Source organism: Stegostoma tigrinum, chromosome 46 (assembly GCF_030684315.1).
Source record: "Stegostoma tigrinum isolate sSteTig4 chromosome 46, sSteTig4.hap1, whole genome shotgun sequence".
In the NCBI taxonomy this organism is placed as follows: domain Eukaryota; kingdom Metazoa; phylum Chordata; class Chondrichthyes; order Orectolobiformes; family Stegostomatidae; genus Stegostoma; species Stegostoma tigrinum.
In genome coordinates, this window is record NC_081399.1 from 673,034 (window position 1) to 690,161 (window position 17,128).

General features: G+C 43.7%; 1 pseudogene; it reads right to left on the reverse strand.

The window, feature by feature from the left end:
* LOC132207382 (NACHT, LRR and PYD domains-containing protein 3-like) overlaps positions 1 to 6,331 on the reverse strand; it is a 26,594-nt pseudogene extending 20,263 nt beyond the window's left edge.
* Between the last annotated feature and the right edge of the window lie 10,797 nt (positions 6,332 to 17,128).

The following is a 17,128-nucleotide window of genomic DNA, read 5'->3' on the forward strand; positions in this document are numbered from 1 at the left end:
CATGTGCACTGACAACATTCTGGCAATATTACTGAATTCCAGAGATGAGATGTAGGACATAGTCCTTGGCATAAAATCACATTCATCCGCGTGTGGCATCAAGGAGCCATGAGCAGAATTGGAATCAATAGGAATCAGGGGTTAGGGGCATACGCAACACAAAGGAAGATTGCTAATCACGATTTCCTCCACATTGTGGCCTCAGCCCAATCGTGTTCAGCGGTTTTATCAATGACCTTCCCTCCATCATAAGATCAGAAGTAGGGATGCTCGCTGATAATTGCAGAATGTTCAGAACCATTCACACCTCGTCAGATACAGAAACAGTTCTGGATGTGAGTTTGCTCGCTGAGCTGGAAAGTTAGTTTTCAGACGTTTCATCACCATTCTAGGTAACATCATCAGTGAGCCTCCGACGAAGCGCTGGTGTTATGTCCCGCTTTCTATTTATCTGGTTCTTAAGAACTTAAAATACCCTATACAGACAACAAATAAAACGAACATCATCTACAAAATACCTTGCAAGAACTGTGACAAACACTACATTGGACAAACCGGCAGGAAGCTAGCCACCAGGACACATGAACATCAACTAGCCACAAAACGACATGCCCCACTATCACTCGTATCCTTACATACAGATAAGGAAGGACACCACTTTGATTGGGACAACACATCCATCCTCGGACAAGCCAAACAGAGGCATGCACGAGAATTCCTAGAAGCATGGCATTCCTACCGGAATTCCATCAACAAACACATTGACTTGGAGCCAATCTACCATCCCCTGAGAAAAAGAACAGGAAATGACATCACCAACCCAAGGAAACCTAACCAGATAAATAGAAAGCGGGACATAACGCCAGCGCTTCGTCGGAGGCTCACTGATGATGTTACCTAGAATGGTGATGAAACGTCTGAAAACTTACCTTCCAGCTCAGCGAGCAATCTCACATCCAGACCCTCAACCTGAGCTACAAATCTTCTCAAAACTCACAGAAACAGTCCATGTTTAAATACAGCAAAATTGAGACTCTAAACAAGCTTGAGCTGACAAATGGCAAAAAAAGGTTCATGCGACATAAATGCCAAGTAATGACCCTCTGCAATAAGAGATGATCTTCAATGATGATACTACCACTGAAATCCCCACTATTCTTGGAGGTACCATTGATCAGAAACATAAACAACAGAGAACATTGAACAGTACAGCCCAATACAGGCTCTTTGGCTCATGATGTCGTGCTGATCTATTATCCTACTGAGAGCAAACTACGCTGCATACCCTTTTTTCTCCTCTCTCCAGGTGCCGATCAAAGAGTCGCTTAAAAGTCTCTAAAGTACCTGACTCCACAACCACTGCCAGCAGTGATTTTACACATCCACTACTCTCTGGGTTAAGAACCTACCTTTGACATCTCCCCTTCAATTTATGCTCCCTCGTAATAGTCAGGTCCACCATGGGGAAAAACGTCTCTGACTCTCTATGCCAGCTATGCCGCCCATCATCTTGTACACCTCTACACCTCTATGAGGGGAGATCTAATAGAAACTTACAAGATAATGTATGGTTTAGAAGGGGTGGACGCTAGGAAGTTGTTTCCGTTAGGCGGGGAGACTAGGATCTGTGGGCACAGCCTTAAAATTAGAGGGGGTAAATTTAAAACTGAAATGAGATGACATTTCTTCAGCCAATGAGTGGTGGGCTTTTGGAATTCATTGCCATGGAGTGCAGTGGAGGCCGGGACATTGGATGCCTTCAAGGCCGAGATCGACAAATTCTTGATCTCAGAAGGAATCAAGGGCTGTGGGGAGGGTGCAGAGAAGTGGAGTTGAAATGCCCATTAGCCATGATTTTAATTGTGGAGTGAACTTGATGGGCCGAATGGCCTTATTTCCACTCCTATGTCTTATGGCCTTATGGTCTTATGGTCTATCAAATCACCTCTTGTCCTTTTTCACTCCAATGAGAAAAGCCCTAGCTCCCTCAAACTTTCCTCAGAAGACCTGTCCTCCAGTTCTGGTAAATCTCATTTGTACCGTCTCTAAACTTTCACATCCTTCCCATAATGAGACGACCAGAACGGAACACAATATTCCAAATATGGTCTAACCAGAGTTTTATAGAGTTGCAGCACAACCTTAGAGCTCTTAAACTCAACTCCCCTGTCATTGAGCTTGTCATATAAATAAAGTTGCCAAAGCGGGGGCAAGGAGTCACTGCAACGAGTAAATAACCTCCTGATTCCACATTATCTATAAGTCAGGAGTGTGATGAAAACCTCTCCATTTGCCTGGAACAGTGCAGCTGCAACAACACTAAAGAAGTTCGACACAAGGGCAAAGCAGCCCCCACACGATTGGCACCACATCCACAAACACTCCACTCCCTCCCCACACCGATGCTGAGTCACAGCAGTGTGTACTGTCTAAAAGATGCACTGCAGGAACTCACCAAAAATTCTTTTTACAGAACCTTCCAAACCTACAATCACTTCCATCTCGAAGGACAAAGGCAGCATCTACAGAAGACCACCGCCACCTACCAAGATCCCCTCAAAATCACTCACCATCCTGACTTGGAAATATATGATTGTTCCTTCATTTTCACTGGGTAAAATTCCAGAAATTCCCTTCTGAAGGATCATTATGGGTCTACCCATTGCACATGGATTACAATGGTTCAAGAATGCGGTTCAAGGAGCAACAAACCACAGGCAATAAATGCTGGTCCAGCCAGTGACACCCACGTCGCTTGAATGTAGAAAACAAAAATAAATGAAGGGAAGAGGTTAATATCCAATTTTTGAAAAGTAGAGATGAGCATGAAACGAGTGAACTGGGAAAGGTTAAGGTAACGTACCGAGAGCATAAGTAAAGCATGAACACAGAACATAGAATCCGTACAGTGCAGATAGAGGCCATTCGGCCCATCGTGTCTGCACTAGCCCTCCTCAGAACATCCTACTCAGACTTACTGCCCGTTAGCCTGCATTAAATCTCAGCTAATTCTCGTAGCCTTCACATCCCTGGACATTACAAGGGAACTTGGCAAGGCCAATCCACCTAAGCTGCATATTTTTGACCATAAAGGCAAATCATTAATAATTATCAGAACAGAGAAGGACTGCAATAAATTATGAAATTGTCAGGCAATGATCAGAAAATACAAAATAAAGGCATTTCAACATGAATTAATGTGAGTCAGGAATACCAAGGTTGTTTGTTAAGTTGTGGGAGGGGGGTGGGAGGCGACAGGTGGAGATACATAATTGGAGAGCTCCATGCAATTCTGACCGCTGTGCTGTTAAACATTAAAGAGAATGCAGGAGAACAGTGAAAGATTTGCAAGATTGACATCAGAAATGAGGGAGTGTGTTTATGCGGGAAGGGCGTGCAAAGGAAAGAATTTTCTCATTGTAAGAGGCTGAACACTATCCTATTGGAGGGTCTTTAATTTTATTGTTAGTTTTCATGGAGTGGGCGGGAGAAGATGTAGTGAGTTAGAGACAGACAGAGTATTTCAATTGTGCAGAGAACGAAAATGAAACCAATTCAATATACATAAGTCACCAAGAAAGCATACAGGGAATTCAGAAGAAAAGTCTTCTTCCTGACAATAATGGGAAATTTTACCAAACTTGAATAAATCTCTTCATCCTACCTAAGGTATAGAGATCAGACAAGAAACAATTCAAGCAAGTCTAGGATCTTTTCAGGAAATTCAGGGACGTTTAATGCTATATTATTTTGCTGTGCATATCACCAGTAAGGAGTACCTTTTGTTTCAGTCACCAATTGCTTCAAAGAGTGTTGGTTGTTTGTGCACAGGCGCAAGCGCCCCAAAACAATCAGAAAAAGGGGACAAAAATGGAAGTTTCTGGAAAAGTTCAGTAGGTCTGGCAGCATTTGTGACGTAAGAATTCAGAGTTAACATTTCGACTCCAGTGACCCTTCCTCAGAACTGATGGTAGTTGGGAAAACCTCCATTTATAATAAGAAAATAGGAATGGTGATAGGGTAGGGAGTAAATGATAGGATAAAGGATAGAGCCCAAAGCGAGACAAGAGCAGTTGGAGAGGCAAAGGAGTTGATAATGATCTGGTGAGGAGGGTGATGAGCTGTTAATGGAGACTGTTGGTGACTAGGTAGTGTGTAATAGAGCCTATATGATAACAAGGCCTGGTCTGTGGGGTAGAGGGCTAGGGCATGGGACAATTCAGACCATAAAATTATTGAATTCTTTACTGAGCCCAGAGGGTTGCAGTGTCCCCAAGCAGAAAATGAGGTGTCGTTCTTTCCACTTGCATTGAGCTTCACTGGAACGCTGCAGCAAGACTGAGACAGAGATGTTGGCCGGGGGCAGGGTGGTTTGTGAAAATGACAGGAACTGGGAGTTCAGGCTCTTTTTGTGAGCCAAACACAGATGTGCAGTGAAGTCCAGTCTATGCTTCGTTGCCCCACTGTAGAGGAGATCACATTGTGAGCAACAAATGCAGTAGACTGGATTGTGGGAAGTGCAGATGAAGAGTTGCTTCAGCTGGAGGGTATGTTTGGGCCCCCGTATACTAGGGAGGGAGGAGGCAAATAGGCAGGTGTTACACCTTCGGTGGTTGCAGGAGAAGACGCCTTGTGTCTGTGGGGTTTATTGAGGGGTGAAGGAAGGGTGGACCAGGTTGTCCCAGACGGAACCATCCCTGCAGAAGGCAGGCAAGGGAGAGGAGCGGAATATGTGTCTGGTCATGGCATTTCATTGGAGATGGTGGAAATGGCATCTAATGATTATCTGGATGTTTTTGATGGAGGAATGGTGGGTAATGATGAGGAAGCGCCTATTGCAGGGACGAGAGGGGATGAGGGCAGAAGTGTGGGAGATGGGTCGGACCTGGTCGAGGGCCCTATCAACAACAGTGCTTGGGAATCCTCAGTTGAAGAAGATGGTGGACATTTTGGAGGCTCCCTTGTTGGCCTCATTCAAACATGTGTTACAAGATAAAGGTTAGACTAGGTTAGATGGGCTTCAGATTGGTATGACAGGTTGGCACAACATCGAGGGCCGAATGGCCTGTACTGTGATGTAATGTTCTATCTATGTTCTATAAAGGAGTTGGAGTAGGTGATTCGCCCCTTCAGTCTGTCCACCATTCATTACAATCACGACCGATCTGACATTCCTCACGACCATTTTCCTACCTTGTTTGGTAACACTCAATTCCCAACTGAACAAGAATCCATCTATCTCAGCCTTAAATATACGCAAAAACTCTATCCCCACAGCTCCATGTGCCATTGAGTTCCACAGAATCACAATTCTCTAACAGCAGAGATTTGTCCTCCTTTCAGTCTTAAATCATAGCACCTTTATTCTGAGACTATTTATATGGTCCTAAGCTACTCATGAGCAGAAACGTCCTCTCAGCATTTACCCCATCAAGCTCCTTTCGAATCCAATATATTTCAATGTCTCAGTGCCGAGATGAAGCAAAGAGTTCCTGGTAGAGTTTTGATCTTGGACTCTACCTAAGCAAGGGCATTGTCTATTAACTTTGCTGTTGTTGTGCGTTGTCTATTAAGTTTGCGAACACTGATTGTCTCACTCAATGATTATTGTGGCAAACACGGGGCATCACATTTCAGAAAGAGTCTTTCTAATTGAAGTGAGTGTAAAGTTAATTTGCCAGAAAAATATACCAACAGACATGAGGGAATTCAGTAGATTGGATATTTATGAAGTGAGAAATATTATCGTTTGGAGCGTTAAGATTAAGTATTGATGTAGTCAAGTTGATCAACACCACAAAAGACAATTTTGATCAAGTAACAAAAATAAACCATGTGCACTCCCAAAACCGTTAGAGAAATGTACATGAAGATTTTATACAGCTGACAAACAAACCAAGGATGAAATGAAGAGAATATGTCAGGCATCAAACTATAATATGCAAAAATGACATGCAAGGGTTCTTGAAAAAGCTGGAAATAATTACTTTCCTAACTGTACTGACCCTCAAATTTTGCTTTGTACACTTGTAGTAAATGAGCAATGCATTTCATTCCGAATCTGTAAATCATTCCTTTTAACTTTTGAGATTGCATTTGGAAAATTTATTCAGTTGGATGACTGGCAGAAATTCAACAGTTTGTTTACAAAATATTTTCCAAAGCTGCCAAACTGGCTTCTTCTTATTTTCCAAAACACTGAATGAGCTGTCAAAGTAACAACTGTACAAAGCAACCCATTGCACACAGTTCTTGTTAAGTTTATTCTACATTCTAACCTTTTGTAGTGCTTCCTGCTTGTTCTGCAGAGCCCCTTGGTAAATTACCATCATGGATTTTCCAGGTGAATGAGCACACCTTGGAGAAAGTTCAGCCACAAAGTACTGTTTTATAACACGCTTCTCAGTCTCAATGTTCCAATTTCCTCACCCTATTTTCAGTTGCCAAGAAACGAAGGATCAAACACGATATTTTACAGTTCTAATTGTTTAAATCATTAAGTGATTTTTAAACTAAGGTCCATTAATCTAAGAATGCTAACTAAATTTAGCCTCAAATTATTCGATTTGAACTTTCTAAAACTCTTTACTGAAAGTGTACTCGGTTTCCAGCATGAGCTTTGTGTTCTCAATTACATTTCACGATCCATCATCAAATCTTTGTTAACGTAGCAAAGGGCAAAGATTGGAAGTAGTAACACTTGTTGATTATATTCCCTTGGAAATATCCAAAACGTAATGATTGCCTATGAACAGGGGTTTCCACATTCAGGTCTCGGGCCTATTGTTTCAACAATACGAACTGAACCAGCAAATATATCCTAATAAGTTTTGTAAAAGTAATCATTTTGCTCTTATTGCCATGTCAATCATGAGTGGCGATCATGTCACTTTTGGTATTTTTTTAATCTGTTTTTCATTAACTTAACAATGGAGTTAATTAGTTACTGCTTCAAAAAAGCGAAATTCTGTAGCTTCCAATTCATGAACCATTGCCATTTCACTTGAAATGAAGATTACCAGTTCCTGTTACGTATTAACTTACACTCAGGTAGATACAGAGGGAGGCATCATCATCTCTCTCTCTCTCTCTCTCTCAGCCGTACACATGTATTTACATATATAACAGACAGGCATACACAGTTTCACACAGGCACGCAAAAACATAGAGACACAAATGCACACACACTTAAATACGCAGACAAACAGAAACATATATCCAGTCTCTCTCATTTAAACACACAAACAGACACAAACAGACACACACACACACACACACACACACACACACACACACACACACACACACACACACACACTTGATATAAAGTAGGTACATTTGCTTTGGGAATGACGATAGGATAGATCAAACGGCGATATTTGGGAATAATGCCTTCAGGAGGAAGAGTTGATGTCTTTTCGATTTGAATAATAATCAGGGCTTGGGTTCATTACTTCAGATTTTGCAAATGGCACACAAATTGACAGTAGAGTTAATAGGGAAATGAAGAGTAGAACGTGGGAGAAGAGTATAGGCAATCTGTGGAAGGATACAAACATAGCAGTAGTTGTGTACTGTTGGATTTGCTGAGATAAATCTTTCTCTGATTATCAGATGATGCATAGTGTTATTAAGAGCATAAGAAGGAAGCGAGACAAGGTCCTGCAAAGAGATTTTAGGGAGTTATGCATAATGGTGAAAAGCAGGCCATCAGGAGTTGTAGTTGTGGGAGTCATCCCACTGCAATGATCCAGTGAGGTAAGAAGTAGGAACATAATATAGTTGAATGTTTGGCCAAACAACTGTTTTCAGAGGAAGTGTACCAGATATCTGTATCATTGGGATATGGTCCATGTCAGGAAGGATTTTTACAAGTATAATGGATTACAACTAAACTGGAGGGGCACTAATATCCTGCCAGGGAAGTTTTTGAGTGCCACATTGTAGGATTTAAATAAGTCCAACAGTGGGTTGCAAACCAGAACAATTAGTTAGCTAGTCCTTCTCAGTGGTAAGTGGGCTGCCACAGGATTCAGTACTGGGAGCCCAGATGTTCACAACATGCAGTAACAATTTTGATGAAGGAATTGAATGCCATCTCCACACTTGTATATAACACTAAGTGTTGGGTGGCAGCACGTGCCGTGAGGACAATATGAAGAGGCAGCAGAATACTTTGGGCAGAATCATTTGGGAAAAAGCTGACGTTTCGGGCCTAGACCCTTCGTCAGAGAGGGGGATGGGGAGAGGGTTCTGGAATAAATAGGGACAGAGGGAGAGGCGGACCGAAGATGGAGAGAAGAGTATAGGTGGGGAGGTAGGGAGGGGATAGGTCAGTCCAGGGAAGACAGACAGGTCAAGGAGGCGGGATGAGGTGGTAGGTAGGAAATGGAGGTGCAGCTTGAGGTGGGAGGAAGGGTTAGTTGAGACGAGGAACAGGTTAGGGAGGCGGGGACAAGCTGGGCAGGTTTTGGGATACAGTGGGGGGAGGGGATGAGCTGGGCTGGTTTTGGGATGCAGTGGGGAAGGGGAGATTTTGAAGCTGGTGAAGTGCACATTGATACCATTGGGCTGCAGGGTTCCCAGGCGGAATAGGAGTTGCTGTTCCTGCAACCTTCAGGTGGCATCATTGTGGCACTGCAGGAGGCCCAAGATGGACATGTCGTCTGAGGAATGGGAGGGGGAGTTAAAATGGTTCGCGACTGGGAGGTGCAGTTGTTTATTGTGAACCGAGTGGAGGTGTTCTGCAAAACGGTCCCCAAGCCGCCACTTGGTTTCCCCAATGTAGAGGAAACCACACCGGGTACAGTAGATACTGTATATTACATTGACAGATGTGCAGGTGAACATCTGCTTAATATGGAAAGTCATCTTGGGGCATGGGATAGGGGTGAGGGAGGAGGTGTGGGGGCAAGTGCAGCATTTCCTGCGGTTGAAGGGGAAGGTGCCAGGCGTGGTGGGGTTGGAGGGCAGTGTGGAGCGGACAAGGGAGTCACGGAGAGAGTAGTCTCTCCGGAAGGCAGACAAGGGTGGGAATGGAAAAATGTCTTGGGTGGTGGGGTCGGATTGTAGATGGCGGAAGTGGCCATCATGGGCCTCCTGCAGTGCCACAATGATGCCACCCGAAGGTTGCGGAAACAGCAACTCATATTCTGCTTGGGAACCCTGCAGCCCAATGGTATCAATCTGGACTTCACAAGCTTCAAAATCTCCCCTCCCCCCACTGCATCCCAAAACCAGCCCAGCTTGTGCCCGCCTCCCTAACTTGTTCTTCCTTCCACCTATCCCTTCCTCCCACCTCAAGCCGCAGCTCCATTTCCTCCCTACTACCTCATCCTGCCTCCTTGACCTGTCCGTCTTCCCTAGACTGACCTATCCCCTCCCTACCTCCCCACCTATACTCTCCTCTCCACCCATCTTCTTTTCTCTCCATCTTCGGTCCGCCTCCCCCTCTCTCCCTATGTATTCCAGAACCCTCTCCCCATTCCCCTTTCTGATGAAGGGTCTAGGCCCGAAACGTTGCCTTTTGTGCTCCTGAGATGCTGCTTGGCCTGCTGTGTTCATCCAGCTTCACTCTTTGTTATCATGGATTCTCCAGCGTCTGCAGTTCCCATTATCTCTAACTTGGACAAATACTTGGTTCATGTAATATGATGTGGATAGACATGACATTACGTACTTTTGTGGCAAAAACCAGAACGCAGATTATTATCTGAAAAGTGGCAGCTTACAAAAAGATGCGGTGCAATGAGACCTGGGCATCATGGTGGAAAAGTCTCTGAAGGTTGGCATTCAGGTGGTGAGGTAAGCTAATGGCTAATCTACCCCTCGAGCCTGCTGGTGCACGGTTAAAGTTGAAGACAGTGTAAAGTTAATTTACCAGAAAAATAAAACAATACTTATGAGGGAATTCGATGCACTGGAGATTTGTGAAGTGAGAATTGTTATTCTTTAACAATAAAGGTTAAGAATTGGTGTCAATAAATTTATCAATACCAAAAAGATTAAGTAATTAATGTAAAGCCATGTAAACTCCCAGAATAATGAGTGGAAAGTGGATGCAGATTTCATATATTTGATAAAAGAGCTAAAGTTGAAATGAGATTATTGCCGAGGTCAAACTAGAATGCAAAAAAGTAGCATGCACATTTGTTCTATAAACAACTATAATAATTACTTTCTGAAAGGTACTGACACACAAATTTTGGCTGGTAGACTTCGAGTAAATGAGCAATTCTGATTCTAATTTTTTTTAACACTTGTGATTGCATTTGGAGAATTCATTCAGCTGGGTGATTTGTCACAAATTTAGCAGTTTGTTTACAAAATATTTCATCATTGTCAATATGAGTCCTACTAATTTTCTAAAACATTGAAATCCTGGTCAAAGTGATGGCTCCATAGAGCAACCTGTCATGTGATGAGTTCCTGGTAATATTATTCTACATTCTAAACTTGTGAGGCGTGTCCTGCTTGTTTTCTAGGGGATCCTGGTAACTATGTCTCGTGAATTCTCCAGTGGAGTAGGCACACACTGGGGAAAGATCAGTTACAAGTCGCTGTAATATAACACGAACTTCAGTCTCAATGTTGCAATCTGTTGCACCCTCTTCTCTGGTGTCAAGAATCAAAAAAGACCATTTACCGTAATCCTCAGAATGGTCACCAGACCCAAAATGTTAACTCCCATTTTTTTTCACCGATGCTGCCAGACCTGCTGGGCTTTTCCAGCAACTTCTGTTTTTATGATCAGAGACGATGGAAACTGCAGATGCTGAAGAATCCAAGTTAACAAATTATTTCTGATGAAGGGTCTAGGCCCGAAACATCAGCTTTTGTGCCCCTAAGCTGCTGCTTGGCCTGCTGTGTTCATCCAGCACCACATTTCTGTTTTTGTTCCTGATTTACAGCATCACAGTTCTTTTAGTTTTTATTCACCAAAGTTTACAGTTCGAATTGCTGATCTTTTAACGGAGGCCCATTAAGCTTCTAATCTAGGGATAGTAATCAAATTTAGCCTCACGTTGTTTGATTTCAGGTTTGTCACACCCTACAGTAAAGTCTCACTGAGTTTTGTGCCCTCTGCTAGATTTCATTTTCCAGTATCACCCCTCTGTTATCAGAACAGAGGGCAAAGATTGGATATTGTAACAATTGCTTACCACATTCCCTTGGAGATATCCAAAAGCTAATGATTGACCTGTGTACAGGGTGTTCCATATTAATCAACATCAAGCCTTTTGTTTCAACAACACTAATTGAAACAGCAAATAGATCCAAAGAACATGCGTAAAAAATAATCATTTTGATTTTGTCACCATATTAATCTTGAGTGGCCTTCACATCACATTCTGAATTCTTTTCCTTCTGTTTTTGTACAACATTAAAACAGAATTAATTAATTACCACATCAAAAAGGAAACTCTGGAGGTTCCAATTCACTAACCATTAACATTTCATTCGAAATGACATTGTAAATTACTGTTACATGTTAACTTACACACAGATAGATGCAAAGGTAGGTATCACCTCTCTCTCACACATACATGGATGTAGAGACACGGACATATGCAGTGTCACACTCAAACGCACACTGACACGGACACACAGTCTCACATGCACAAACATGTACACGTAGAGGTACACAAAAGAGAATCACTATTTATTTCTCTCTCTCTCTCTCTCACACACACACACACACACACACACACACACACACACACACACACACACACACACACACACACACACACACACACACACACACACACACACACACACACACACACACACAAAGAATTGATACAAACTCTGATACATCTGCTCTGGGAATGCCCTTAGGATAGAGTATTTGGTGATATATAGGACTCATATCTTCATGTAAAAGAGTTAAAGTTTTTATATTTTAGTAATCATCTGTTCTTGGTTTCACAGGCCACCCCTTCACATTTTGCGATGACAGACAAATTTACAATGTAGCAAACAGGGACAAAAAGAGAAGCAGAGATAATGGGAACTGCAGATGCTGGAGAATCCAAGATATCAAAGTGTGAAGGTGGATGAACGCAGCAGGCCAAGCAGCATCTCAGAGCACCAAAGCTGACGTTTCGGGCCTAGAGCCTTCTAACCCTAACCCTAACCCTAACCCTAATCCTGTCTGATGAAACGTCAGCCCGAAACGTCAGCTTTTGTGCTCCTGAGATGCTGCTTGGCCTGTTGTGTTCATCCAGCTTCACACTTTGTTATAAGAGAAGAGAAGCATATGTTAGAAGGATATGGGACAGTCTGGTAACGTGGACAAATTCAGCAGGAGAATTTGAACACTGCCAGGTTTCCTGATAGAAGTCTTTCCCCGTTTATCAAACGGTACATATTGGCACTAAGGACATAGGCAGGAAGAGAGATGAAGTCCTGCAGAGAGAATTAAGCAAGTTAGTTAGAAAGGTGAAAAACAGGATCTTAAGCATGATAATCTTGGGATTAATTCCTGTGCAGTGTGCTAGTAAGGCCAAAATTGGGAAGATAATTCTGTTGAATTGTTGGTTAAAAAGCCAGTATAGAGGGATTGTTTCCAATATTGGTATCATTGAAACTTTTTCTGTGTCAGGCAGGGTGTGTGCAAGAATGGATCACAGCTATCTTGTCAGGTGCTTTGTTAGTGTCACTCAGGAGGGTGCTGTAATCATTTGGGAATCAGAGCAGTTGGATAGCATGTGCAGTGTTTGAGGACAGCTTCAGTGAAGTACAACAGCCATGGAAAGGGAAAGGAGCAGTTACCAGGGGAAGATACTTAACTGGGGTAAAGGAAAATATGACGCTATCAGACAGGAGTGGAAAGTACAGATTGTGAACAATTGTTCCACGGATAGGACACAGCAGACATGTGGAGTCTGATGAAGGAGCAGTTGTTGCGAGTGATGGATAAACTCGTTCCTCTGAGGCAGGTAAGAAGGGGTAAGATTAAGGAGCCTTGGATGACGGGTACAGAGGTGCTTCTTGTCAAAAAGAAAAAGGCAGTTTACGTAGGGTGGAGGAAGCAAGGGTCTAGCATAGCTTTAGAGGATTACAGGCTTGCTCGGAAGGAGCTCAAAAGAGGACTGAGGAGGGCCAGGAGGCGGCACGCAAAAAGTCTTGGCAGGAAGGATTAGGGAGAACCCAAAGGCATTTTACTCGTACGTGAGGAATAAGAGAATGATTAGGGAGAAGATGGCCGATCAGGGATAGCATAGGGAACTTGTGCGTGGAGTCTGAGCAGATAGGGGAAGCCTAAATGAGTTTTTTGCTTCGGTTTTTATGAAGGAAATGGACCTTTTTGTGAATGAGAACTTTGAGGAGCAGGAAAACAGGCTTGAACGGATCAAGATTGAGGAAGTTGATGTGCTGGAAATGTTGGCAAACATTAAGATTGATAAGTCCCCAGGGCCAGACCAGATTTATCCTAGGTTGCTCCGGGAAGCGAGAAAGGAAGTTGCTAAGCCACTGGCGAAGATCTTTGCCTCCTCACTCTCCACGGGAGTCGTACCGGAAGATTAGAGGGAGGCAAATGTTGTTCCTCTTTTCAAGAAAGGGAATAGGGAAATCCCTGGAAATTACAGACCAGTCAGTCTTACGTCTGTGGTCAGCAAGTTTTTGGAAAGAACTTTGAGGGATAGGATTTATGACTATTTGGAATAGCATAGCATGATTAAAGGGAGTTAGCATGGCTTTGTGAGGGGAAGGTTTTGCCTTACAAATCTTATTGAGTTCTTTGAGGAGGTCACGAGACAGGTTGACGAGGGTCTAGCAGTGGATGTGGTATACATGGACTTCAGCAAGGCATTTGATAAGGTTCGCCACCGCAGGCTCATTCATAAATTCAGGAGGTATGGGCTACAGGGTGATTTCGCTGTCTGGATTCAGAATTGGTCGGCTGACAGGAGGCAGAGAGTGGTTGTAGATCTTAAGTATTCTGCCTGGAAGTCAGTGATGAGTGGTGTCCCACAGGGCTCTGTTCTTGGGCCTCTGCTCTTTGTAGTTTTTATAAATGACTCGGATGAGGAGTTCGAGGGGTGGGTTAGTATGTTTGCTGATGACATAAAGGTTGGAGGTGCCGTTGATATTATCGAGGGCTATTGCAGGCTTCACCGAGACACTGACAGAATGCAGAGCTGGGCTGAGAAATGGCAGATGGAGTTCAACCTGGAAAAATGCGAAGTGATGCATTTTGGAAGGTCAAACTTAAATGCTGAATATAGGATTAAAGGCAGGATTCTCGGCAGTGTGGAGGAACAGCGGGATCTTGGTGTTCAAGTGCATAGCTCCCTCAAAGTTGCCACCCAGGTGGATAAGGTTGGTAAGAAAGCATATGGTGTTTTGTCTTTCATTAACAGGGGGATCGAGTTTAAGAGCCACGCGGTTATGCTGCAGCTGTACAAAACCCTAGTGAGACCACACTTGGAATATTGTGTCCAGTTCTGGTCACCCGATTATAGGAAAGATGTGGAGGCTTTGGAAAGAGTGCAAAGGAGGTTTACCAGGATGCTGCCTGGACTGGAGGGCTTGTCTTACCAGGAGAGGTTGACTGAACTCAGACTTTTCTCTCTGGAGAGAAGGAGGAAGTGAGGTGACCTGATCGAGGTGTACAAGGTAATGAGAGGCATGGATAGAGTCGATAGCCAGAGACTTTTCCCCAGGGCAGGATTGACTGCCATGAGCGGTCATAGTTTTAAGGTGTTAGGAGGAAGGTATAGAGGAGACGTCAGGGGGTGGTTCTTCACCCAAAGAGTTGTGAGCGCATGGAATAGTTTATCAGTGATAGTCGTGGAAGCGGAGTCATTAGTGACATTTAAGCGACTGCTGGAAATGCACAAGGACAGCAGTGAATTGAGAGGAATGTAGGTTAGGTTCGTTTATTTTTGAATTAGGATTATTCCACGGCACAACATTGTGGGCCGAAGGACCTATACTGTGCTGTACTTTTCTATGTTCTATGTTGTACAACTAAAGAGGAAGTTATGGCCCATCTAATGAACATGGTGAGACTGACGACTGTAATCCCTGGGACCTCTGTTGTGCATAATATATGTGTGAACAATTTGGATGCAAATGTAAATTGTCTCATTAGCAAGTTTGCAGATCAAACAAAAATTGGTGTACTTGTGGATAGTGAGGAAGGTTTTCAAAGCATACAGCCGGATATTGAAGTTTAAGGTAGAAATTGTTGGGGGACCTTAATCCAGGCAAGTGTGAAGTGCTTCATTTTGGGAGGTCAAATGGAAGATATTATTATGCAGAAAGTTGCAGCCCTCTTAGGAGCATTAAAAATCAAAAGGTTTGCAGATGCTGTAAGTCAGGAACAAAAACAGAAGTTGCTGGAAAAGCTCAGAAGTTCTGGCAGTGAAAAAGATATCGGAGTTAACGTTTCATGTCCAGTGACCCATCCTCAGAGCTAAGAGTAAATAGAAAAATGTCGGGTTTTATGCAGAAGAGAGAGTGGACAGAGATAACATGTAAACGATTATCGGCAATAGAGTTCAAAGACAGAAAACAGTTGGGAAGACAAAGGAGTTGATAACGATCTGGTTCGGACCTTGAACAACTGTTAATGGAGACTGTTGGTGACTAACAATAGGTAGTGTGTAATGGCAGACGATGTGATAACAAGGCCTGGTGCATGGGATGGGAAGCCTATGACATGGAAAAGTTCAATCCCTAAAATTATCGATATTGAGTCTCGTGAACTGAGAGTCTGCAAGCAGAAACATAAAATGATGTTGTTCCCATTTGTATTGAGTTTCACTGGAATACTGCAGCATACCTGAGATAGAGATGCTGGACAGAGAATGGGGTGGTGTGTTAAAGTGATAGGGAAGTGGAAGGTTACGGTTTTTTTTTGTAGACAGAACGCAGGTGATCTGCAAAATTTTCAGTTCACTTGGTTGCCCCAGAGTAGAGGAGATCACACTGTGAGCAGCGAATGCAGAAGCCTAGATTGTGGGAAGTGCAGTTGAAGTGCTGCTTTACCTGGAAAGGTATGTTTGGGCCCTTAGATATTGAGGAGGGAGGAGGTGCATGGGCAGGCATTGCAGGGGATTGTGCATGGAGCTCTGGGTGGGAGGGGCGCAGTGTTGGGGGTGAAGGTAGAGTGGACCAGTGTGACCCAGAAAGAACAGTCCCTGCAGTAGGTGAGCAAGGGAGTGGAGGAGAATATATGTCTATTGGCGGCATCTCACTGAAGGTGGTAGAAATGGCGTCTGATGATCTTCTGGAAGTAGATGTAGGTAAAGACAAGGGGAACACTATCGCTTTTGTGAGAGGGAAGAGAGTGGGTGAGGATGAAAGTGCGGAAGATGGATCAAACCTGGTTGGCCAGAATCCTTGGTTGGGGAAGAAAGTGGACATATCAGAGGTCCCCTTGTCAAAGTTGGCCCAGGGGTAGCTGAGGTGAAAGTGAGGCAATGTGGGAATTGGAAGCAAAATTGATGAACTTTTCTAATTCCAGATGAGAGAGGGAAACAGCACCGATAATATCAATGATGAATCCAAAAAAGAGCCATAATTAGGGTGGGTGCCATAATAGGACTGGAACTTGCTCCTTGTATCCTCCGACTAGACAGGCATAACTGGGGCCACCCCATGGCCACCCCTCTGACATGAAGAAAATGAAGGGGTTAAAAGAAACGTTGTTGAGAGTGAGGACGAGTTCAGCCACACGGAGGACAGTGTTGGTGGGTGGGGATGGGTTCAGGTCTTTGCCCCAGGAAAAGAAAAACAGACAGCCCTGAGACCATACTTGCCTGGGATCGATGTGCAAAATGATTGTACTTCCATGATAAAGAGGAGGCTGCCGGAGCCTACAAACTGGAAGTTCTGAAACTGCCGTAAATCATCAGACGAATCATGGATGTATGTGGTCAGAGACTGAACTGGGGAGACAATCCTGAGTCAAAATAGGAATAGATGAGTTCAGTGGAGCAGGAGCAGGCTGAACCAATGTGTCTGCTCAGGTAATACTGTTTGTGGATTTTTGGAAGTAGGTAGAAGCGAGCTGTGCGGGTCTGGGGGACTATCTGCGTGGAGGCGGATGGGGAGAGATCACCAGATGAAATGATGTCATGATGCAATGGCCTTGTGCCATGGTGGGGTCATG